Here is a 27,004-nt window from a genome sequence, read left to right on the forward strand (position 1 = left end):
CTAACTGCTGAATGACCACCAACAAAATAGAATGGAAGCTACCAAAAAAGATATCCTATGCCCAAAGACTAAGAAGAAGTCACATCAAGATTGTAGGAAAGCACTTTCCTAGTATAAGCAATCCCATACCTGTGGGGTAGGGGCTCCACAGACTGGAAAATAATTCTATCACAGAGGCTCTCCCACAGGAGTGAAAATTCCAAACCTCATGTCCGGATCCCCAGTCTAGGGGTCTGGCATTCAGAGGAGGAGCCCCCAGAGCATTTGGAATTGAAGGTCAGTGTGGCTTGTGCGCAAGAGCTCTGCAGGATGGTGGAAACAGACACCACTCCACTCTTTGAGGGTGCACACAGGATTTCATGTGCACTGGGTCCTGGGGCACAGGAGAGACTCCATAAGAATCTGGGTCAGACCTACCTGCAGGTCTTGGAGGGTCTCCTGGGAAAGCGGGGATGGGGGCTGTGGATTGCTGTGGGCAGGACATTAGAGGTGGAGACCCTGGGGAATCATCATCAGTGTCAGTGCCCCTGGAGGATGACATTTTCGAAGGCCCACTTAACAACAGCCTCCAGGCATGAGTTCTCAGAAGCCCAAACCAAACAACAAACAGGGTGGGAAGGCAGCCCCACCTGTTAGCAAACAGGACTTTAGCTGCCTAAAGTCCTCCCAGGAACACAGCCACCTCTAATCACACCAAAGACCCATCCACCAGAGGAACAAGACTTGGCTCCACCTACCAGTGGGCAGGCACCAGTCCTTGCCATCAGGAAGCCTATAACAAGCCCCTGCATCAACTTCACCCACAAGTGAGCAGACACTAGAAGCAAGAGAGGCTACAACCCTATAGTCTACAAAAAGGAGACTGATCACACAGAAAGCTAGGCAAAATGAAAACACAGAGAAATATGAGCCAGATGAAGAAAGAAGACAAAACCCCAGAAGAAGAGCTAGATAAAGTGGAGATAAGCAACAGACATGACAAAGACTTTAGAGTAATGAAGTAAAGATGATCCAAGATCTCAGGGGAAAAAAAAAAAGAAAAAAACCTAGAGGAAAAGATCGATAAATTACAAGAAACATTTAACAAAGAAATAGAAAATTTAAAGATTAAATAAGCAGAAGTTCGTATCGTGGCTCAGTGGAAACAAATCCAACTAGGAACCATGAAGTGGTGGGTTCGATCCCTGGCCTTGCTCAGTGAGTTAAGGATATGGTGTTGCCGTGAGCTGAGGTGTAGGTTGCAGATGCGGCTCGGATCTGATGTTGCTGGGGCATAGGTCGGCAGCTATAGCTCCAATTTGACCCTTAAGCTGGGTCAAAACCCTATGCCATAGGTGGGGCCCTAAAAAGCAAGAAAAAAAAAATTAAACAAGCAGAGATGAAAAACAATAACTGAAATTTAAAAATTCACTAGACAGAACAAATACCAGAATACAGAAGGTAGAACGAATAAGCAAAGTGGAAGATAGACTGGTGGAAATAGTGATTTCCACTGATGGAGGCTATCGCTAATTAACATAGATGCAAAAATCTTCAACAAAAGACTAACGAACCAACTCCAACAATACATTAAAAAGGCCATATACCATGATCAAGTGGGATTTATCCCAGGGATGCAAGGACTTTTCAATATTTGCAAACCAATCATTGTGATACATAACATTAACAAAGTGAATAAAAACCATATGATCACCTCAATAGATGTAGAAAAAGCTTTTGATAAAGTTCAACACTGATTTATGATTAAAAAAAAAAAAGCTCTTCAGAAAGTGGGCATAGAGGGAACATAATATATGACAAATCCACAGCCAACATCCTCCTCAATGGTGAGAAGCTGAAAGAATTTCTGCTAAGATCAGGAACAAGACAAGGATGTCCACTCACCACTTTTATTCAACATAGTTTTGGAAGTCCTAGCCACAGCAATCAGAGAAGAAACAGAAATAAAAGAAATCCAAATTGGAAAAGAAGTAAAACTGTTACTCTTTGCGGATGACATGATAGTATACATAGAAAGTCCTAAAGACGCTACCAGGAAACTACTAGCACTCATCATTGAATTGGGTAAAGTTGCTGGATAGAAAATTAATATACAGAAATCTGTTGCATGTTTATACACTAACAATGAAATATCAGAAAGAGAAATTAAAGAAACAATCACATTTACTACCACATCAAAAATAATAAAATACTCAGGAATAAACATACCTGAGGAGGCAAAAAACCTATACTCCTAAACTCTAAGACGCTGATGAAAGAAACTGAAGATAGATATATTGTGCTCTTGGGTTGGAAGGATCAATATTGTTAAAATGACCATACTACTCAAGGCCATCTGCAGATTCAATGCAATCCCTATCAAATTACCAATAGCATTTTTCTTTCTTTCTTTTTTCTTTTCTTTTTTGTCTTTTTGCCTTTTCTAGGGCAACTCCTGCGGCATATGGAGGTTCCCAGGCTAGGGGTCCAGTCGGAACTGTAGTCACCTGCCTACACCAGAGCCACAGCAACACCAGATCTGAGCCACATCAGCTCATGGCAACACCGGATCCTTAACCCACTGAGCAAGGCTAGGGATCAAACCTGCAACCTCATGGTTCCTAGTCAGATTCGTCAACCACTGAGCCACAAGGGGAACTCCACCAACAGCATTTTTCATAGAACTAGAACAAAAAAAAAATTTAATTTGTATAGAAGCAGAAAAGACCCCAAAAAGCCAAAACCACCTTGAGAAAGAAGAGTGGAGCTTAAGGAATCATGCCCCCTGACATCAGACCATACCACAAACATCAAAATAGGACGGTACCGCCACATTACAGACAGAGATCAATGAAACAGGGTGGAAAAGCCCGGAAATAAACTCACACACCTATGGCCAATTAATCTATGACAAAGGAGGAGCAAACATACAATGGAGAAAAAACAGTCTCTTTACTAAGCGATGCTGGGAAAACTGGACAGTTATGTGTAAAAGAATGATTAGAATATTCCCGAATATCAGATTCAAAAATAAACTCAAAGTGGTTTGAGGACCTAAATGTTAAGATCAGATACTGTAAAACTCCTGGAGAAAACATAGGCAGAACACTCTTTTTTCTTTTTTTTTCTTTTTTTTTTTTTTGTGTGTGTCTTTTTTGCTATTTCTTGGGCCGCTTCCGCGGCATATGGAGGTTCCCAGGCTAGGGGTCCAATCAGAGCTGTAGCCACCGGCCTACGCCAGAGCCACAGCAACGCGGGATCCGAGCCGCGTCTGCAACCTACACCACAGCTCACGGCAACGCCAGATCGTTAACCCACTGAGCAAGGGCAGGGACCGAACCCGCAACCTCATGGTTCCTAGTCGGATTCGTTAACCACTGCGCCACGACGGGAACTCCGTCTTTTTTATTTTTTGACCACACCCTCAGCACATGGAAGTTCCTGGGGCAGGGATCGAATCCGAGCCTCAACTGCAATCCAGGCCACAGCGGTGGCAACGCAGGGTTCCCAAGCTACTGCCCAACAACAGGAACTCCAGATCACTCTTTGACAAAAATTGCAGCTATGTGTTTTGGATCTGTCTCCGAGAGTAATGGAAATCAAGACAAAAATAAACAAATGCGGCCTAACTAAATTTAAAGGTATTGCACAGCAAAGGAAACTATCAACAAAATGAAAAGACAACCTATGGAGAGGGAAAAAATATTTGCAAATGAAGGGATTAACTTCCAAAATATACAAACAGCTCATACAGCTTAATATATAAAAAAATAAAAATAAAAAAATGGCCCACAGATGACATACAGATGGCCAACAGACACATGAAAAAATGCACATTACCACTAATTATTAGAGAAATGCAAATCAAAAGTACAATCAGATATCACCTCACACCAGTCTGAATGGCAAGCATCAAAAGGTGTACAAATAAGAATTCTGACTGCAGTGGCTCGGGTCACTGTGGAGATGCATGTTTGATCCCTGGCATCCAGCACTGCCATAGCTATTGCCATAGCTGAGGTGTAAGTCATAGCTGAGACTTGGATTCAACCCCTGGTCCAGGAACTTCCATATGCCACAGGTGTGGCCATTAAAAAAAGAAAAAAATCTATAGATAATAAATGTTGGAGAGGATGTGGAGGAAAAAAAAAAATCCTCCTACACTGTTGGTGGAAGGTAAATTGATGCAGCCATTAGGGCAAATGGTATGGAGGCTCCTTCAAAATCCATAGAGTTACCATATGATCCAGCAATCCCACTCCTGGGTATTTATCTGGAAAAAACTCTAATTCAAAAAGATACATGCACTCCAATATTCATAGCAGCACTATTTAGAAAGCCAAGACATGGGAGATCCTGCTGTGGCTCAGCAGGTAACAAACCCAACCAGTATCCATGAGGATGCAGGTTCGATCCCTGGCCTCACTCAGCGGGTTAAGGATCCAGTGTTGCCATGAGCTGTACTGTAGGTCACAGATGTGGCTTGGATCTGGCGTTGCTGTGGTGTAGGCTGGCAGCTGCAGCTCCAATTCGACCCCTAGCCTGAGACCCTCCCTATGCTGAAGGTGCAGCCCTAAAAAGACAAAATAAAAAAGCCAAGACATGGAAATAACCTAAAAATCCATCAACAGAGGAACAGGTAAAGAATATGTGGTACATATACACAATGGACTATTACTCAGCCATAAAAAGAATGAAATAATGCCATTTGCAGCAATGCGGATGGACCTAGAGATTAACGTACTAAGTGGAGTAAGCCAGAAAGACAAATACCATAGGTGATAGCGCTTATATGTGGAATCTAAAATATGACACAAATGAATTTAGTTACAAAACAGAAACAGATTTACAGACACTGAAAAATTTACGGTTGCCAAAGAAGAAAGGGGGTGGAGGAGGTATAAATTAGGAGTTTGGGATTAGCAGGTACACATCTATATGAGATAAACAACAAAGTCCTAGTGTATAGCACAGGGAACGATATTCAATATCCTGTAATAAACCATAATGGAAAAGAATCTGAAAAAAATAGATATCTATAGATGTGTAACTGCATCACTTTTTGCTGTACATCTGAAACTAACATTGTACATCAACTATACTTCAACTAAAAACAACCCCCCCCCAAAAAAAAGTCTGGGAACCCCTGTACCCAGGTACTACAGTGGTGCTGTCAATATCTCACCTGCCTGTCCACCCCCTTGAGCACTGTGTTGAGTGGGATTCTGAGGTCCTATCTGATCTCACAGGAGAGTGTGCAGTGATCGATTGGTGACGCGTGCATGGGCGCAGGACGTCAGTGTGGAGCCTGGGCTGCCCTGCACCTGCCGTCTTCAATAAGCGTGATGATCAGCAAATACACATACATGCCTAGGTCTGATCTGGAGATCCAGGTGGTTCCATGACCACGGAGCCCACAGCCCGCTCACAAACACGCCCCAAGGCAATGAGAGAGGGAAATCGGGTGCAGACGCCAACACGCACTGCAGGGCACAGCTGGTTGTAAGGACCTCAGACGTGGCCTCAAAGACAGAGGCAATCTTGTCATTATCAAGTAGATCCTGCTGCCCCACACGAGCAGTATGGCAACCGGGTGCACCTGGCCAATGACTGGGGCCCAAGCAAACCACAACCGGACCTAACGTGGCACCACGCACACGAGTATAAAATGCACACAGCACCTAGGATCTTTTTAGCCTCCACCCTCATCGCCCTGCCAGAGAACCATTTTTGCCACACTGGGGAGGAAACCGCCCTTTTTCCACCAGAATGCGTGGATTAGACTGGGTCAGGAATAATTTACGAATAGCGGCCTTCTTCAGCAGAAACACTGACCACTGAGAGTCAGGGGAGGGAGGAAGGGAGAGGCCCGTTAACTGTTCACCTTTGAGCCCTTTGAACTCTGTACATATATTGTCTGTTCAATCTGAAGTTTCCAAAACTTAGAACCATCACTACGATCATCGCCTAAAGAAAGGCATTTGCTAATTTCCACGAGAAGAATATAAAGGACACCATCAAGGCCATCTTTCCCCATAAAGAAGGGGTGGCAACCTCATACGGAATAAGAAACAAAATGTCAGTCATATTTTTGTGTTTTCTCACAAAAATATAAACTTCTATTTTGCCATATACATTGCATGTAATTATCTTAGCAGAAGGTTATTAATTGAAGAGAACTCTTAGGTGGTGTAACTTGAACTTACCAAGCAGGGCTCCGAGGGTCTTACTGGGGCAGACCCCTCCCCCATATCCCCTCCTGTAGCTCTTCTCTGAAGTACTGAGATAATAATATCTGGTGCATATTTCCTGAGTGTTTTTCAGATGTTAAAACTACCACCAAGGGAGTTCCCCTGGTGGCTCAGCAGGCAACGAACCCGATTAGCATCCATGAGGATGAGGGTTCAATCCCTGGCCTCACTCAGTGGGTTAAGGATCCAGTGTTGCTGTGAGCTGTGGTGTAGGCCGGCAGCTGCAGCTCCGATTTGACCCCTACAGGAACCTTCATATGCTGAGGGTACAGCCCTTAAAGACAAAAACAAACAAACAAATGACCACCAAATGGATGACCAAGAGCATGTAGCCCCCAGACCTACCTGTAAGGATTGGTAATGGTAACCCTGTGATCCTGCCCTGTTTCCTCAACATCAACCAAGCAGAAGTGAGCACGAGCTGCTCACAGACCCTAGGATGCCCTTCCCTCAACTGGCCTTTAAAGTAGCTTTGCTCAACCACTTGGGGAGTTGAGGGTTTGGGGCATGAGCCACCCCTCCTCCTTGTCTTGGTGGCTTTACAATTAACGCTGTGTTTTGCTTCATCAGAACTCAGGGTCAGTAGATGGGATTACCTGCACCCAGGTGAGTAGACCCAAGTTTGGTTCAGTAACAGACGTTAAACTCATCTAATTTATTCTGACCAATTATTTTCACAGTGTCAAAGGAAAATCTGCTTTCCTTTATGCATGTGAGAAATACCCACAGCATCTTTGCTGATTTTTTTCAGTCTTAACTATTCTGGGCAAAGTGGGAAAAATTCAAGAACCAAGCCTATAGGTCTCTGGCTATTTCTCCTGCCTTCTCACTGCAGGGCCTGGAGGAAAAAAAAAAAAAGCCCACAAAACACTGCAGGCTGCAGGTCTGAGTTCCAACCAGCAAGTGTTACAATGATACATATTTGGTCAACTAATTGATTTCTTAAAAACGGACCTATTACCAGACACTTTAAGAGCCTATTAAGTTCTCACAATGACCATGGGAGTAGATACATCAGCCACCTAACAAAGGAGGGAATTAAAGCTCAGAGCAGTTAAGCAACTTGCCCAGGAACACACAGCATGAAAGGAGTAAAGACAGATTCACAGGCCACTCAGCCAGATGGCTGGCCTTACTCACTCAGCATCCCTGCCCATGGGGCTCACTCAGGGCTGGCTCCCTTCTCGAGTTTCTACTGACAGTTGGTCCTGCCAGGAGGATGCCAGCTGAGGGAGAGAGGCGACAGTTGAGACACAGGCCTGAAATGGTCTGGGCTGAAAGCAGGTCAGACCCTGGCCCGTCATGGCCTTGGTGCTGCTTCCAATATGCAGCACACGTCCAGCTGGGCTTCTCCATAAATGCAACCCCATCAAGGCCGCTGGTCCATGTACAGGTGAAATGCAACTGAAAGAAGCAACTCGGGGTCCCACAGGCTGGGTGAGCAAGAAAGGGCCTCTAATGACACATAGATGCATTCAGATCCCATGAGTGTAACATACCTTGAGTGTAACCGAGCAGGGCCCTGTGGGGCTCCTGGGCACAAAAGCCTTTCTGAGTCCCCCATTTCTAACTCTTAGGAACCTCATTCAATTGGCATGACCTTCCCTGAGTTCCAAGGGGCAGGTTCAGACAGTTGCTCATGAGGGAAGGAAGGGGTGGCAGAGACAAGGGAGGAGCAGTCAAGTAACAATAGTACAGCCTTGGGGCAGGATCCTGGTTCCCTCTCAAGGGATTCAGACAATGATGTAGGCATCTTATATACCTTAGAGAAAAGTGACATTCCTTATGCTTCTTTTAGTAATACTTTTTTCCATCCTTTTTTATAATGATTTTATTTTTTCCATTATAGCTGATTTACAGTGTTCTGTCAATTTTCTACTGCGCAGTGAGGAAAAAAGAATGTATAGCAATGAATACTTTAAAACTGAACAGCTTTGGAGTTCCCGTCGTGGTACAGTGGAAACGAATCTGACTAGGTTCGATCCCTGGCCTCCCTCAGTGGGTTAAGGATCCGGCGTTGCTGTGAGCTGTGGCGTAGGTCGCAGATGTGGCTCGAATCCCTCGTGGCTGTGGCTGTGGCGGGCAGCTGTAACTCTGTCTGTGATTGGACCCCTAGCCTGGGAACCTCCACAGCTGCAGCCCTAAAAAGCAAACAAAACAAAACAAAACAAACAAACAAAAAACAACCCCCCCCCGGCTTAACTGCATCCTAAACACAATCACCCACAAGCTAAAGATGAGGCACCCTGAGTACAACTGCCTGTGAGACTACAAATTTTAAGCCCATGATGATTTTTTTGAAGACCTTCCTAAATTGCCCTGATCAGTTAATCAACATGCCCTTCTCACAAGTATTTTTATTTCTAGCAAAGATCCAGACATGAAAACCGGGAAGATCACCAGGGTCATGCTGAGATCTCATGACACCAACCTCAATGACTAAAGAGTCTCTCCAAACAAAGAAGTATGGATATTTACCCTCAGCTGTGATTCTTATCCAGAAACCTGTTTTTTCTCCTTTTTACTATTAAATGTCTGCTATTCTTCCCAATAGAGGGGCACAGTCTTCAAGGCATTAGCTTGCTCTGGGCTCCGTTGCCTGGTAAAGCAATACAGCTATGTCTTTCTCCTTCACCCAAAGCTCTGTCTCTGTGTCTCCATTGGGCACCAGTAGACAGAGGCCAAATTTTGGCTACAAGAGGCCAACCAGGTCGGCGGCCACTCCCTCCTCTCCGCTCCAGGCCAGGAAACCATTTCTTAAATATTAAAACGTGGCCTCTAAGCTGGGAGATTAAAGGAGACGCAGCCCTGTTATCTCAGGTAGGCGTCTCAGAGGCCCTCCTGGTGGAGCCGTAACAAGACCCCTCCATGAGGGGAACTAATCACCCTGAAAGCTTTTGAGGGTGGAGGGGAGGAGGGGCAGCTCCAGCCAGCCTGGCCTCATTCCCACAGGGACCCACATAAGGGGGAGAGAGCTACCTGCTGTATGCTGGGGTCTCGGCCTCCCACAGGCGCAGAGCTCAGAGCTGGAGACCAGGAAGCCCAGCCCGGCCAGACCCATTGCACAGACGGGGCTCGTCAAGTAGCACTCGGGCAGCAGCAGGGCCAAGGACGCCCAGGGTGCTCTTGCAATTGTCGTAACCAGCGTGGCAGCCTGCCGTCCAATCTGAAAGGCGATCCAGGAGTGGGCTGGACGCCGCTGGTTAAAGAGTCAGGAGCTTTACAAGTTCGTTGATGGAACTGTCAGTCGCTTGAATCAGCCGCAGCAATGCTTCTCTCCTGGCAATTTTTTTCTGGCCCAGATCGCAGGCATCCTTCCCCTTTCAAAGCCCACTTGCTGGGGTGATCACGATATGCAGGCAGCAGGAGGTAACTGAAAGGATTTGAACTTTGTTTTTTTTGTCTTTTTTTTTTTAGGGCTGCACCTGTGACATATGGAGGTGCCCAGGCTAGGGGTCTAATTGGAGCTGTTGCCACCACACCTACAGCAACGCCAAATCAAGCCGTGTTTGTGACCTACACCACAGCTCATGGCAATGCCTGATCCTTAGCCCACTGAGCAAAGCCAGGGATCGAACCTGCAACCTCATGGCTCCTAGTCAGATTCATTTCCACTGTGCCAAGACAGGAACTCCTTTTTTTTTTTTTTTTTTTTTAGGATTTGAACTTTAGAACCTGGAGACGAAGAACAGGGTCCCAGCACCTCAGCAACTAAGCATATGCAGGTACACTAATCAGTCATGTGATGTCTCTGGCCCATCCCATCCTCATTCCAGCCAAAGTGCTGGATCAATGTCTCTTGACCTCAATTCAGGGACTTGGCTCCGCCATGGCCCTTGCCTGCCAGCCTCCAAAAACAGTGGGGAGGGGAGAGGTGGAGGGACATTTCCTGGGACACCCACCCCCACCAAGAGCTGCTGTGGGTCCCACTGGCCAGAGCTGGGTCCTGTGGCTTCATATAAGCCAAGGAAGCACAGGCAGAGGGAGTGGTTTTGCCAGGAGAGCTGAGAGATTCCCCAAGCCCCTGCGGCTTGGCCCACCTTCCCTGTAGACCAGATGCTCCCCTTGTTTCCACAAGTGTTGAGATTTTATCAGCAACAGCCCCAAGGGGTGGGGGTGCTGGGGGGCCCACCATAGTCTTCTTCCCTGAAGGCGCAGGTGGAAGAGCAAAGGGCTGGGGCAGAGGCGATCCCGCCCCCAAAGCCCCAAGGTGCTGAAGGACTCACAAGAGACTTATTAGATGCCAACTGTGTTCCTGGTCCCATTCCGATGGGGGTGGGGGGGGTAAGGACACCCAGCTCCTGCTCCTAAAAGGACAGTAAAGTCAGTTCTAGATACAAGACACACACACAGCTGTCGAAAGAGTCGACCCCTCAATTGCTCCAGGCTGGCCAGACTTTGTGGGTCTCAACGCCCTGGGCCTGCAGAGCAGCCAGGCCAGGGGAGATGGGGGGGTCGAGGGGCTCAGCCCCAGCAAAGGCAGAGAGGGGTCAGCAAGCCCAGCCGAGAGCCCCTTTCCCACACTGCAAAGACTTGTACGAAATGTCAGGGCTGGTCCCGAATGCTGGGCACACACAGAGGAAGCCCAGGCCCCATCCTCAGTGAGGTCACAGTCCTTCCGGCCCCGACTCAAGTCTGTACCGAGTACACAACAACAACAACAACAACAGTGGCAGCAATAAGTGCATGTCATGTGCTGGAAACCAGGCAGGCACCGAGCACTTCACAGGGATGAGCTCGCTGGGCTCAGCCGCAGACGCCCCGTGTGACCAGCAAAGCCCTCTCTGGCCTCTGCTTTCCCGCCTGTAAAAGGGACACTCCAGCTTCCACAAGGTTCTGGGGGCTTCTCGAACGTTGCTGCCCAAGAGAAACACCTGGGGACCTTGCACAACTCCCGAGACCCTCGGCAGATCCCAGGTCGATTAAATCAGAAAGACCAGGGGTGGGAGCCAGGCATCTGCGAGTTGTTTTGTTTTCCATCTCCAGGTGATTCCTACTGGCAGCCAAGTTTGGGAATAAGGATGACAATTTCCTGGCCTCCTGTGACAGGGCGAGGATGGCCCGTATAGAATGAAGATGCCTGAGCCTAAATTAAATGAAATACCCAGAAGAGCCAAAGCCATAGAGATAGAAAGCAGATGAGTAGTTGCTGGGGACTGGGAGGGGGCAGGAGTGGAGAGTGACTGCTCGATGGTCCGAGTTTCCAAAAGGACACGAAAATCTTGGGACTCTAGAGGGGGATCATGATTATACAACACCGAAGGGACTAAATGCCACTGAGCTGTACACTGTAAAATGGCAACTCTTGTGTTAGGTGTATTTTAACCCTAAACAAAGATGAAACGAAGTAAATGAAAAGTACTTCAACTAAAACTGTGTGTCTCTGGGAAGGTCAGAGCTTTGTGGGCAAGCAGGGGGAGGAAGAGTGTCAGAACTGGGCCCCTGGAGGCAGACCGGGGTTCAAATCCCCAGTCTGCCTTGCTGACTAGGTGCTGTGTGACCCTGAGCAAGTGACCTCACCTCTCTGATCCCCTGTCATGCCTCTGTAAAATGGAGGTAAGAAAACCGCAGGACTTCAGAGAGCTATATGGGCTCAGACAGAAAATGCACGCAATACACTGCTTGCCGACGGAGAGTTATTCTGACGCAAAACCCTAGGGATTTCAGGGGAACCAAGAACTCTGGGGCCCAGAGAGGGAAGGGACTTGGGCAGTCACCCAGCGGGGTAGAGGACCAAGGAGCAGGAGCATCCGGGTTCCCAGCTTGGCCACCTCCCTCCACTTGAAAGGGGGGAGGGGGGCCAGGGAACCTGACTCACCTGGTCCTGGAGCGAAGGGTGGGGCTCCTGGCCCTCACCTGGCGCTGCCGGCAGCCCACACCCGCCACCCGCCTTTCATCTCCCCTCCCCTTGGCTCCGGGCGCTGCTTTCCCAATTGCCCAGGTGACGCCAGGGCCCGGGTTCTCGGTTTCCACGGGGTGCGGGGCGGGCAGGTGCAGCTGCCGCCAGGTGAGGCCGCCCCACGTGAGGCCTGCCCGTCGGTCCGCTTTGCCGCCTCCCGGTCTGTGGCGCCACCTGCTGGTATTCCTTGGAGGGACACAACCTCGGCTCTGACTTCCGGCTTCAGTTCAACAAATTCACTCAGGAGCACTTACTATGTGCTGGCTATGGGGTAGGGTGCCTGGGATTTGCACAGTCCCATGCTCTCCAGGAACCTGCCGTCTTCCGGAAAACTCAGATATGGCGAAGTCAAGTAGACAGAAAAAGATGCAAGTTGTAATCATTCCTGCCTCAGATACACAATAACTGGTTGAGGAGATGAGAGGAGGAAGCCTTACACCAGGAAAATCTCCACACAAAATTATGAAAGTAATTCATGCACTGGACATAGTAGGCGCAAAGACCCTAAGGTAGGAAGGCATCTGGCTTTTTAAGGAAAAAGAAAATGCCCAGGGGCTGGAACCTTATGTCTTATCAGATGATACCCGCTATCTAGACTCTCACTGTTCCCATGGGAGAACCAGGACCTGGGGAAGGACCTGCCTGGCCCTGCTTGCAGAGTGAAGCAGTGACGGCCATGTCCAGAGGACTCCTAGCCGAGGGCCCTCTCCCCCACTCCACCACTCTCTCCAGCCCCAACTGCCAGCAGTTATCAAGCATCTGTTCATTTAATGAACGAACGTTTCTGGAGTAGCTATTATATGCAAAGGACTAGGCTAAGCATTAAGGGCATACTGCTAAATAAGACAAATTCCTTGAGATGCCTTCGTCTAGTGAGCACATCTCACCAGACCAGGAAGATTAGAGAAGGTTCGCCCTTCCCCAAGAGACAAAATCCTAAAGGAATGACTCTCTAATTGTGGAAATCTGGGACAAGAAGAGGCCAAGAGAGGAGCTATCTTTGCACTCTCTAGAGCATACCATAGGAACAAATGATTTTCGTCAATCCCTGCCCGCCCCCCTTCTAGGCAAAGTGAAGCTTTAGTTCTCAAGGGGTTGAGTCGGGATACTCAGCTGGCCCTCTACTGAGATGCCCGAATGCTGGCAGCAGATTAGGCTCAGAGGATGTGTTAGTGATAGCAGTTCACCCCAGCTCCTAGAGAGAGAACTTGTCCTCCGCCTTCTGCAAGAGGGCCTTCAAGACATGCTGGGCAGGTCAGGCTGATGGGGCTGGAGTGACCCACCACCATCGTCCTCCTTTCCATCATCCTCATTCTTTGGACTTAGCGTCACAGCATTGTTCCACAGTTACTCTGAACCAGCCCTCAAGGCCTTGACTGACTGACTGATGTTTCAAGTCCTTGATTTATTAAACCAAAGAAGGTTTGGTGGTCACCGCTGGTGTCCTAGCATTGCCTTTCGGGGCTGGGACATGCTTACAAAGGTAAAAGCCACCCCTGCACAGCTCGCAGAAGAGGCAGGTTGATGTTTAACCAAGTCATTTCAACGCGGTGTGATAAAAGTGCTGCGGTGGCGGTAATTTCCACTTGCGAGGAAGCACCGAAGGTCATGGATTCATCCTGCCTGGAGAGGCCTTGAGAGGCCTTGAGAGAGAAGTCCTACGTGAACCACAGAACTTTGATCTGAGTCTCCGGTCCTGTGGTTCCCAAAGTGTAGTCCTGAAGCGGCAGCGTTTTCACCACTCGTGGACTTGTTTAAAATGCAAACTCTGACTCTGCGTCTCTGCAGCGAGTCCCAGCAATCTGCGAAGTTCTCTGAAGATGGAGAACCTCTGGGTGAGGCGAGAAGGAGCAGAGGAGCCTGTAAATCAGTGTTTTCCACAAGCAACCAGTTGATTTTCGGTGAGGCCAGTCGGTGTCTGGGAACAGCACCTGAGATAAAATTCCTGGTTTTTCTTTCCCCCCACTGTTCCATTCCCTTTTCTTTCTTTTATTTTGTCTTGGAATTACTGTCTCATCTTAATTCTACGAGTGGGTTTGTTCTCAGAGACCATCAGGAATCCGCCAAAAAGAACCAAAGTGGTCAAATAGGGGATAGAGTGACCACCCATTCATTGGTCTGGGATACTCCGGTTTTAGCACTGAAAGTCCCCAGTCCTAGACAACCTTAAAGCCTGGGACAAGCCAGGACAGTTGGTCATCCTAAGTCGGCATTTATATATGCGCTTTACTTCGACTAAGTAGCAAACAACACAAAATGCTACGAGTTTCCTCTTGTAATTTCTACCAGTCCTCATCCCAGCCCAAATATCCTAATCGTCATCATTGTTGTTCTGATGCTCTTGCATTTCTGATGCACTTTCATTACCAAAACGCATAGGCACAATGTTAGCGGTTTCGTTTTTATGGCCACTGGACTTAGGAATATCATAAAACCTGACCGTAAGGTTGAAAATGAACATTCTATGAGACAGCAATTCCACTATTAGGAGAAACTCCTGGAGAAATTAGGTGGAAGAAAGTTCCTTGCTACATGGGTGGTCAGTGTCTCGTGATATGGAAACAACCTGGTTATCAACAGGAGAAGGGATCACCGCATGGTACTGAGAAATAAATGAATCAAAGCCATATGTACCAACATGAATACCTGACAAACTCAATGTCTTAGAAAAATCAAGTTACAGAAGGGCTGCAACTAGTACCCCATTCATATGAAGCATAAGTGACCGCAACCAGCAGTGTATAAATTTTACAGATGCTTAATACATAAGAAAAATATAATAGCAGGCATACGATAATGACCGGCGTAATGGTTCTAAAGGTGGAGAGAATGCAGCTACAGGGGGATTTTAACTCTATTTTTAACTGCATGTTTCCTCTCTTCAGCTGAGACACATTAAAAAAAAATCATTACTTAATTCTCCACAATTTTTGGCAAGCTGAAATATTTCATAATACGTGGGTTCCATGGCTTATGGTTTGTGCAGGGACACACGCTCTTTTTAACACATCAAGTCTCCGAGGCACGGATAAAAACCTCTAGGCTGGTGAAGACTCATGAGTTTCTTGGGCTGGATGGAGTTTGGATGTTTTCTTAAAGAAGAGGGCTGTGCATTCCTTGTTTGTCACTGATTCTCACTTCCTAGCAAAGAGCGTCACACCTTGTAGATCCTCCATTAACGGTTGCACATGAATAAAATATGCATAAAGCCCTTCATCTTCTAGACGAGGAAGCTGAAGCTCAGAGTGAAACGGTTTAACTTAAACCAGCTGCTGATGTAGGAGAACCAGGGCCAGCACCCAAGACCCTCAAGGCCTCCAGATGGACCTGCCTCCCCCGCCCCTCGCCCCCCGCAACACCAGCGCTTCTCAAAGTGTGCCCCCCACACTGTTTTGAGGGGCGTGGCCAGTAGTAAACCTTCACAGCATCACCTCCAATTCTCCTGTTCTCTGCCCTAACGCAGCCCCCAGAGATGTTGCTCCCCTGGTTTGCTGCACTGAGAACGTGCTGATTGGATCTGCTGAGCAGGAAGAAGCAAGGTCTCAGAGGCTTTCAGAAGACATGCAAACAAGAGGGAGAAGAGAACCACCCCAAGCATTCAGGGGCCACCTCCGCGGTGAAGTGTCTGGGGCACGGTGGCCTGGAGTGTGTGGAGAGCGCTCCCCCAAGGTCACGACAGTTACTGCACCTCTCATCACCTACAGCCAAAAGGAACGCTTGGCAGGTGCTCTTAGACCCTGGAGCAGCACAGAACAAGTATGAAGGAGCTCCTTGATCCATCTTCAGAATCACCCAGAAGGCTGCCAGCTTCAGGGAGGGACCAGAACAAGGGAAATCTCTGCAGAGGTTCAGGCTGCACCACAAACTGCCCACAACCTGGGGCTGTGATGGGGAGGAAATACAAATGCAACAAGGGCTCCAGGGAAGTGGAAAACGAGACACCCCCTCCTGGGTATTTTGGACTCCTTATGGCTCCAGCAGGGGCCACAAAGAGGAGGTGATTTCCTTTCTCAAAAAAGAAGAAAGATCCCAAATTGACAACTTAACCCTCCACCTAAACGAATTAGAAAAAGAAGAAGAAAAAAGTCCTAAAGTCAGCAGAAGGAAGGAAATTATAAAGATCAAAGAAGAAATCAATAAAATAGAGACTCAAAAAACAATAGAGAAAATTAATAAAACCAAGAGCTGGTTCTTTGAAAAGGTGAACAAAATTGACAAACCCCTGGCCAGACTCACTAAAAAGAGGAGAGAAAGAACCCAAATAACCAACATTATAAATGAAAAAGGAGAAATCACAACGGATACAGCAGAAATACAGAAAACCATAAGAGAATACTATGAACAACTGTATGGCAACAAGTTTGACAATCTGGAAGAAATGGACAATTTTCTAGAATCTTACAGCCTGCCAAAGCTGAATCAAGCAGAAACAGACCAACTGAACAGACCGATCACTAGAAATGAAATTGAAGAGGTCATAAAATCACTCCCTACAAATAAAAGTCCAGGACCAGATGGCTTCACAGGTGAATTTTATCAAACATATAAAGAGGAATTGGTGCCCATCCTCCTTAAACTCTTTCAAAAGGTTGAAGAAGAAGGAATACTCCCAAAGACATTCTATGAGGCCACCATCACCCTCATTCCAAAACCAGACAGAGATACCACCAAAAAAGAAAACTATCGCCCAATATCATTGATGAATATAGATGCAAAAATTCTCAACAAAATCTTAGCCAACCGAATCCAACAACATACCAAAAAAATTATACACCATGACCAGGTTGGGTTCATCCTAGGTTCACAAGGATGGTTCAACATACGCAAATCAATCAGCATCATATACCACATTAACAAAAAAAACCCTCAAAAATCATATGATCATCTCAATAGACACAGAAAAAGCATTTGACAAAGTTCAACATCCATTCATGATCAAGACCCTCGCCAAAGTGGGTATAGAGGGAACATTCCTGAATATAATCAAAGCCATTTATGAGAAACCCACAGCAAATATAATCCTCAATGGGGAAAACCTGAAAGCCTTCTCGCTCAAATCTGGAACAAGACAGGGATGCCCACTCTCACCACTGCTCTTCAACATAGTTTTGGAAGTCTTAGCCACAGCAATTAGACAAACAAAAGAAATAAAAGGCATCCACATAGGAAGAGAAGAGATCAAACTGTCACTGTATGCAGATGACATGATACTGTACATAGAAAACCCTAAGGACTCAACCCAAAAACTACTTGAACTGATTAATAAATTCAGCAAAGTGGCGGGATATAAGATTAACATCCAGAAGTCAGTTGCATTTCTGTATACCAGCAATGAAACATTAGAAAAGGAATACAAAAATATGATACCTTTTAAAATTGTACCTCACAAAATCAAATACCTCGGAATACACCTGACCAAAGAGGTAAAGGACCTATATACCGAGAACTATAAAACTTTAATCAAAGAAATCAAAGAAGATGTAAAGAAATGGAAAGATATTCCATGTTCCTGGATTGGAAAAATCAATATTGTGAAAATGGCCATACTACCCAAAGCAATCTACAGATTCAATGCAATCCCTATCAAATGACCCATGACATTGTTCACAGAACTAGAACAAACAATCCAAACATTTATATGGAACCACAAAAGACCCAGAATTGCCAAAGCAATCCTGAGAAACAAAAACCAAGCAGGGGGCATAACTCTCCCAGACTTCAAGAAACACTACAAAGCCACAGTCATCAAAACAGTGTGGTACTGGTATCAAAACAGACAGACAGACCAATGGAACAGAATAGAAAATCCGGAAATAAACCCTGACACCTATGGTCAATTAATCTTTGACAAGGGAGGCAAGAACATAAAATGGGAAAAGGAAAGTCTATTCAGCAAGCATTGCTGGGAAACCTGGACAGCTGCATGCAAAGCAAAGAAACTAGAACACACCCTCACACCATGCACAAAAATAAACTCAAAATGGCTGAAGGACTTAAATATACGACAGGACACCATCAAACTCCTAGAAGAAAACGTAGGCAAAACACTCTCTGACATCAACATCATGAATATTTTCTCAGGTCAGTCTCCCAAAGCAATAGAAATTAGAGCAAAAATAAACCCATGGGACCTCATCAAACTGAAAAGCTTTTGCACAGCAAAGGAAACCCAAAAGAAAACAAAAAGACAACTTACAGAATGGGAGAAAATAGTTTCAAATGATGCAACTGACAAGGGCTTAATCTCTAGAATATATAAGCAACTTATACAACTCAACAGCAAAAAAACCAATCAATCAATGGAAAAATGGGCAAAAGACCTGAATAGACATTTCTCCAAAGAAGATATACAGATGGCCAACAAACACATGAAAAAATGCTCAACATCGCTGATTATAAGAGAAATGCAAATCAAAACTACCATGAGATACCACCTCACACCAGTCAGAATGGCCATCATTAATAAATCCACAAATAACAAGTGCTGGAGGGGCTGTGGAGAAAAGGGAACCCTCCTGCACTGCTGGTGGGAATGGAAACTGGTACAGCCACTATGGAGAACAGTTTGGAGAGACCTTAGAAATCTATACATAGAACTTCCATATGACCCCGCAATCCCACTCTTGGGCATATATCCGGACAAAGCTCTACTTAAAAGAGACACATGCACCCGCATGTTCATTGCAGCACTATTCACAATAGCCAGGACATGGAAACAATCCAAATGTCCATCGACAGATGATTGGATTCGGAAGAGGTGGTATATATACACAATGGAATACTTCTCAGCCATAAAAAAGGATGACATAATGCCATTTGCAGCAACATGGATGGAACTAGAGACTCTCATACTGAGTGAAATGAGCCAGAAAGACAAAGACAAATACCATATGATATCACTTATAACTGGAATCTAATATCCAGCACAAATGAACATCTCCTCAGAAAAGAAAATCATGGACTTGGAGAAGAGACTTGTGGTTGCCTGATGGGAGGGGGAGGGAGTCGGAGGGATCGGGAGCTTGGGCTTATCAGACACAACCTAGAATAGATTTACAAGGAGATCCTGCTGAATAGCATTGAGAACTATGTCTAGATACTCATGTTGCAACAGAAGAAAGGGTAGGGGAAAAAACTGTAATTGCAATGTATACATGTAAGGATAACCTGACCCCCTTGCTGTACGTGGGAAAATAAAAAAAAATAAAAAAAAAAAGAGGTGATTTACTGGAGGAGTGGGTGGTCCCTAGCACCAGGTGGAAATCGGGTTGCTTCCACACAATGGAGGTAAGGAGAGGGACGTCTGGAAGCAGGGGCGTCTCTGGGTGCCCTGTCACTTCCAAGCCAGGTAGCAAAGGTTGGTGCAAAGCACGGCAACCAATAATGTCGGGACAGTTGAGCAATCAGACCCCTCAGAAATGAAGGTTTGGGTCACGCCACCAAGTAAAGAGCCCCCAGCAGCTGAAGTCCTGCGCATGGGGGAAAAACAGAATAAGAGGGAGAAAGAAGCTGTGGAAATTAGCGATGCCCTTACGACCCCAGTTACCAAAACAAGGATGCATATTTTCAGCTTGTGTGGATGTGTTTGTTTTTACATGCTGACCGTCCTCTTCTCTCTTTCTTCCCAGTTTTATTTTATATACAAGTTGTTGGATGTTAACATTACAATTTAGCATTTAGGGAATAGAATATTCAGTGGCACTGTTATGTAGATATAAATCGCTTACTGATTCAGTGACCTAAAATTGTGGATCCCCTCATTTTGGAGAAAACTGAGAATTTATTTGTAAGAAACATGGCTGTATCTTTTTAGATAGGAACATAAAGCTGTGTTTTTGTTTATGTAAAATTAAAATGTGTGTGGCAGGCTACACATGGAAGCTGAATGGTCAAAGGAGGAGACTGTGCTGTTATCAGTGTATTGCCTCTGATTCCACATTCACCGTTTTTCCTGCTCTTAGGATGGAATCTGGGCTCTTGACCATTTTCCCTTTCCCAGATGGCACGATGTTAAGATTTGCCAGGAGAGGGCGCCAGAGAGACACTACAGGAGGAAAGGGCTCTTCCTCCTGGTGTCTTGCTCACCATGCTTCTCCAGCGCTCCCCCCAGTGGTCGGCTCTTACACTGCTTGACAGTCAGCAGCATCCAGGGGCTTCCCTCACCCTACAACACACACCCAGCCAGGCAGTTTTTTAAGAGTGCCTCCCTGGAGACCTCTCCCAATAACAGCTTTCCCTGGCACACTGGAAGGGGCAGATTTCCAGCATGTTCCACGAGCACGGCACACCAGCGCTTTTCTGCCAGCTGCTGAACAGTGGCCAACACAATCCGGATCTCAACCCTTTTGGAGGGGGCCAGGGTGTGGACATGGAGATGTGTTGTCCTTGGGAGCACTCCCTCAGCCCTAGGGGGAGGAGTTGCTCCTTATAGCTGCTCTTGCTGTATTCTTCATGGGTCTCTGTACTTTTGCTTAATCCTCACCAACAATTTAAGGCATATACAAACTTCCTTCGAGGTTGGGGACGGCCTGAAATTCGCCTCAGGACTGACTGCCCCCTCCCACCGACCTTTCTGCTCCTCCCCCTATTCCCCCACGATTTCCCCTCTCTCCTCTCTGTCCCCCATTGTCCCTCACCTCTTTGCCTTGTCACCGCCCTTCCACCCCCTTTGAAAAATATGCAGCTCCAGTTCTTGTGCACTTGAGATGAAGACCATGGAATCTATTAGTGCCTGGCAGGGGATTCCCCTCTTTCCCTGTGCTGTCACACCAGGAACGGGTGGGCTTAGGACACCGGGCACGGACAGGGGGCCTTCAGGGTCACCTTGCAGCCCACAGCCTCATACAGCACCAGCCTCCCATCAGGGACTTCCTGCCAACTCCCTCCCCAAACTCCTTAAGTGAACGCATACAGAGAGAAAAGAAAAACTGAGACACACAAACACGCCCAAGGCACCGAGGGCCTGAACATGTCATTCTAGGACCCGAGTTCATGGTTCTCCCCTCTGCCCCCAAGGAATGAGGACACTGGCAGAGTGTGGGGTGGTCAGTGCGCCCCCTGCTGGCCAGTCGTGCGTGTGAAAATAGACGCATGCAGGTCTGTGTTAGAGAACACGTGTTATACTTCATCGGCTGGCTTTTGATAACAGATTATGGGATAGGCTGTGCCTGCCCATCAGCAGGGGGCTGTCGGGTGCATTCCAGGGGGGCCACACCTCGAACTGCAAAGCAGCCATTTAAAGAAAGGGCTAGATCTGTGTATTGGCCGAAAGCGTGTCTGTGGTGCATTGAAGAGGACACAAAAGTGCTCTCTGAATGTATTTGTGAACCTGGCATTTCTGTTAAATCTGGAACGGGAAGCACCAGCTTCTTAAAAATCCTAATTTCAGAGGGAAGGCTTTAAGGAATGCAGACACTGTCGCTTCCTATTCTAGACTTTGATGATATTTGAGTTTTTATAATGTGCATCTGGTGATGTGAAGTTGAGATATTTTCAACCTGAAAAATAAATGTATGAAATGGCACCAACAGAATTAAGTCTGTCAATCACCTCTCCAGGCCTCAGGGTTCCCATCTGTAAAATGGGTCTGACCATCTCGTCCTTCTATTGCTGTGGCTTATTTAACAAAGATTTGTAGGACTTCCCTGGTGGCTCAGTGGGTTAAGGATTTGGCATTGTCACTGCTGTGATGTGGCTTTGATCTCTGCCCAGGAACTTCCACATGCTGCAGGTGTGGCCAAAAATATAACCAAAAACCAAAACACAAACAAACAAAAAGATTTGTAGAAACAGGGTCCCTGAGGCAGGTAGTACTCTAAGCACTTTATAAATATTACCTGAATCGGTCCTTATAAGAAGCCAGTGAAGAAAGGGCTATCATCCCTATTTTTCAGATGGAGAAACTGAGGCACAGAGAGGTTGAATGACTTGGCCAAGTTCGCCCACCCAAGGAATGGCAGAGCAGGGATTCAAACTCAACCAGTCGGGCTCCAGAGCCTGGCTTCTTAGCTACCATACAATGTAGCAAAGAGTCAAAGAGAATGTATATGACGTGGTGTCCACAGAATGTGTCAGTGCTATTCGGTTGGAGGTGAGAAAGCGTCTCAGACTCTACCTCAAAGCGTGGGCTGCCCACCAACCCCTGAACTGCCCCTGACCCATAAAAGCACTTGGTCTCAATTGCTGCACTAATGCATGTGTGACTGAAGGAATCTACAGATGTTTGAAGTACAGACTTGCTCCTCTAAGCTTTTTTTTTTTTTTTTTGGCATGGCAGCATCTAACCCAGAATTAGCACATAGGAGGGCTAAGGGATGGAGGGGTGGAGAGAGGGGGAGGGAGATGAACAGCCCCTGGCACACAGTAGGCCATCAGGAAATGACTCATCAGTTAGAGCAGGATGGTTTGGCTTCTGTCCGCTATTGCCCTGTCCTGACTCTCCCACTAGGCTGGGAGCTCCAAGGGGACAGGGACCCTGGCACCCAGCCCAGGGCCTGGCACCCAGCAGGTGCTCAGGGAAGGCTGAAGAACATGTGGCAGATGAAAGTGGGGCCTGGAGGAACAGAGGGGCCAGGGCCGGGCGAACCTAAGTCCCGAGAGCTCAGGCAGGATGAGCCCAAGGGGCCAGCCCCCGAGCCCCCGGTCTCCATGGGCAGCTCAGGATGGTGCCTGGCCGTGCCCCGGGAGAGAGGCAGCAGGATCTGCCTCTGTGAGGGCAGGAAAGTGGAAAGGCAGGCAGCTGAGCAAGGTGGCCAGAGCCTGAGGCCAGACGGGGCTGGGGAGGAAGGCTGTTGGCCGTCGCTGTGGGTCCCAGGCCAGGAATGTCCTCCTCCCACCATGAATTTGGGGATGCACTCCCCATTCCCTCCAGGAAAAGGCAGCCTGACCCCAGAAAGGCTCCTGAAGGAAAACACATGCAGACTCCCCCAAAGTGCTCCTTCCCACCCAAGAAAGACCCCGTGCCCACCCTGTGAGGAATCCCATCCCAGGAAGCGTCTCTCCCGGGCTGCATGAGAATCCAGCCTGGTCCCTCTCAGGCTCCTGAAGGGGAGGCTCCCATCACTCATTTCCCCAGTGACCATGTGCTTGCCAGGAGCGCGGGGTCTCCAACTGTGCGGCTCCAGGCTTGTGCATTAGAGCTGGGCTGTTAATGTGTTGTTCCGATCTGTGTCCTTACTTCCTGGGTACCCAGCTCTCACTGCTGGGGGAGGCCTGGGAAAATCTTCCGCTGTCACTGTGGGCTGAGGATGTGTTAAGTGCACCCACGTTTAAAATGATGATAGCGTCCGGAGAAGTAAGTCTTTTAACATGATATTGTAAACCTCTTCATCTCTGACAGTGCTCTTTGCCATAAAGTTATTTTGGTTGGATATTAATATTGTCAGACAAGCTTGCTCTTAGTATTTGCCAGGCATAGATGTATATGTGCATGGATGTATAAGTGTATGTTTATCCACATGTATGTAACATGTATATTTACCCTCACACTTGTACTGTTGCTGTGCCCTTACAGTTTTAGCTTCATCTTTTACAGTGTTTAGCTGATAATCACTTATATTTTTGTTCTTCAACCAATAAGACACGGCTTCTTTCTATTACTGATCTACTGAGATTTATTATGATTGCTGATGCATTTGAATCTATATCAAATATCTACCTTTTTACTTTTTTGTCTTTTTAGGACCACACCTGCAGCATATGGACATTCCCAGGCTAGGGGTAACATCAGAGCTGTGTTTGCCGGCCTACACCAGAGCAACACGGGATCCAAGCCATGTCTGTGACCTACACCACAGCTCACAGCAACGCTGGATCCTTAACCTGTTGAGTGTGGCCAGGGGTCAAACCTGTATCCTCAGGCCCACTAGTAGGGTTCATTACCTCTGAGCCTCAACGGGAACTTCTAACAGCTATCTTTTTATGCTATTTTTCCTATTTTTTTATTTACATGTTTTCTTTTTTCTCCCTCTGCTGCACTGACCGAGTTTTCTGTTTCCCCTTTTATTTTTCATGGCGGAAGCTGTGCATGATCCTTAACTTTTTAATTTTCCCCCTTGGCTTCAAGCTGACTGTGGATAACTGAGTTAGTTAATATCTATACCTCCCTCTCCAGCAATATGAAGTCACTTCCAATGTGACTTTATAGCCTCAACAACATCCTTGTCCTGGTTGTTTTCTACCATCCGTGCATTAGGATTTAGTCATGTATTTACCATTTTCTTTTCACCATTTCTTCCTGTGGCCCGTGATTCCTCTTGCATGTGGTCTTCTTCCTGAGGGATATGCCTCCGCAGTTATTTTCAGCATGTCAGCTTCTGAGAAAGGCTTTTCTCTTGTCTATCCAGAAATAGCAACTTCAGCTCTCATCCCTGACTGATAGTTTCACTGGGTATAGAATTCCAGGTTGTCAGTGACTCAGCACTTTGAAGGCAGTGACTTTTATCCTCTGTTGTTGCTGTTGAGACGTGAGATGTCAGGATTTCCTCGGCAATTCTTTTCACCTGATTAGGATATCGTCTTTCGTCCTGTGTTCTGCAGCTGAATTATGATGTTGATTTATTTTTATCTTGCTGGGGTTTTATATATGATCCGGAAAATTTTAGGTATTTTCTAAACAGGAGGTCTTTTGGTTTGGTAGTTCCCAGAAGAGTCAGGGTGGGGGAAGCCAAAATGGCTCTTGGAGGTGCAAGGGTGTCCCCAGCACTGCCTGGCCCCAAGCCCATGGACAGGTCCGGTGGGGTAGGGATGGAGTCAGAAAGGAGCCTGGCCTTCAGTTAGGCCCTGGTTGAGCAGGACATGGGTGGGGATAACTGGCACAGATAACTAAGGGGTCTTGATAGATACTCAACAATGTTTCCTTGGAAGGGGTTCTCCATGACTGGGAGCAGAGAAGAGTGAATAGGGTTGACTCCTGCCACACCCCAGGGCTGGTCCAGGTGCTGAGACCACAGGGATAGATGAGGTGGGGACCTCTGATTGGGGAGCTCCCAGTTGAACAAGGGCAGAGCAGCTCTAATGTGACCAGGAAACTGAGGCTCCCAAGTGCTCCCCCAGCTGTTAGCAAACATGACACATACCCACTGGGTGGGGTGCTTGGCACAGAGGCTGCCTCTTGGCAGCAGCAATGCCCCTGGGTCACACTCTTCACAGCTGACACATTGCTTCCCTCAGAGTAGTCTACTGAGCACCCTTTCAAGGGGGGGGTGGGGGGTTGCTGAGGCTCAGAGGGAAAATAGTGGGACTTCTCTGTGCCTCAGTTTGTTCCTCTGCCAAATGGGGATGATGATGGTACCAATCTCTGTGGGCAGGTGTGGGAATGAAATGAATTGATGCCAGGAAGGACTTTCAGTAGTGGTGTGGTAGATAATAGTAACAGAAGATGCAGCACAAGAATTGGTGGTTGATATTATCCACATCACCCCAGACCGAACCCTCCACTGCTCCTCACCACACTCCGCCACAGTGCCCTGTATCAGGTCTCCATTGCACTTACCCACATCTGAAATGACACATTCATTTGCCTGCCTGCCTGTTGACTATGTCTCCCCCATAGATCACATGAGCCACAGCGCAGGACCTCCCCTCTTCATTCACTGAGTGCCCTGGACAAGGTGCCACCCCACTGATATTCCTGAGTCTGAGCATGACTAAGAAATGCGTGAAGGCTTGAGTTCAAGGATTCCCCAATTAACCTTGATCCATGGGCCAGTGCCTCACCGTGACCCCTAGAAAATAGCCTTTAATCTGCCCATTCTGAGTCAGCCCAGCCACACTTAGAGCTAGTGTCACCACATTCAGCCCTGTCTCCTCCAGTGCCATCCTCACCCCGGGCTACAATTTTTTTGTGCTCCTAATAGGCTCTGGTTGGCCCTGTGTTTATAACACCTATTGGCAATGATTGATTTCCTGCGCAGCCTGGGAAGGTTCTCAAAGGTAGGAACTTAGACTAGTCACCTCTGCATCTCCAGCAAGTGCCAGGTATCTGGAAGGTGCTGAAGGAATGAAAGAGAGAAAGAGAGAAAGAAAGAAAGAAGTTTAAATGACACCATCATAGGGCAACCAGATACAGAAACCTATTAAAATCTGAATTTCAAAAATGGGAAAAAGGCTTTCTCTTTTAGCAAGTGGTGCTAGGAAAACTGGACAGCTGCATGTAAATCAATGAATTTAGGACACACCTTCACACCATGCACAAAAATAAACTCAAAACAGCTTAAAGACTTAAACATAAGGCTTGGAACCATAAAACTCCTACATGAGAACATAGGCAAAACATTCTCTGCCATCAATCGTACAAATGTTTTCTTAGGTCAGTCTTCCAAGTCAACAGAAATAAAACAAAATATAAACACTTGGGACCTAAGCTTATAAGATTTTTCACAGCAAACGAAAGCATAAAAAAATGACAAAAAGACAACCTATGGAATGGGAGAAAATAGATGCAAATGAGGCAACTGAGAAGAGCTTAATTTCCAAAATAAACAAACAACGCATACAACTCAACAACAACAAAACAACCCAATCAAAAAATGGGCAGGAGACCTAAAAAGACATTTCTCCAAGAAAGATATAAGGATGGCTAGCAGGCAGGTAAAAAGATACTCACCATCACTAATTATTAGAGAAATGCAAATCAAAAGTAGAATGAGGTACCACATCACACCATTCAGAATGGTCATCATTAATAAGTCCACAAATAACAAATACTGGAGAGGGTGTGGAGAAAAGGGAACCCTTCTACACTGTTGGGAATGTAAACCGGTACAAAAACTATGGCAAACAGTATGGAGGTTCCTCAGAAAACTAAGTATATAACTACTACATGATCCAGCAACCCCGCTCCTGGGCATATATCCAGACAAAACTTTCATTTGAA

The sequence above is a fragment of the Sus scrofa genome, chromosome 14 (genome assembly GCF_000003025.6).
Source record: "Sus scrofa isolate TJ Tabasco breed Duroc chromosome 14, Sscrofa11.1, whole genome shotgun sequence".
Classification (NCBI taxonomy): domain Eukaryota; kingdom Metazoa; phylum Chordata; class Mammalia; order Artiodactyla; family Suidae; genus Sus; species Sus scrofa.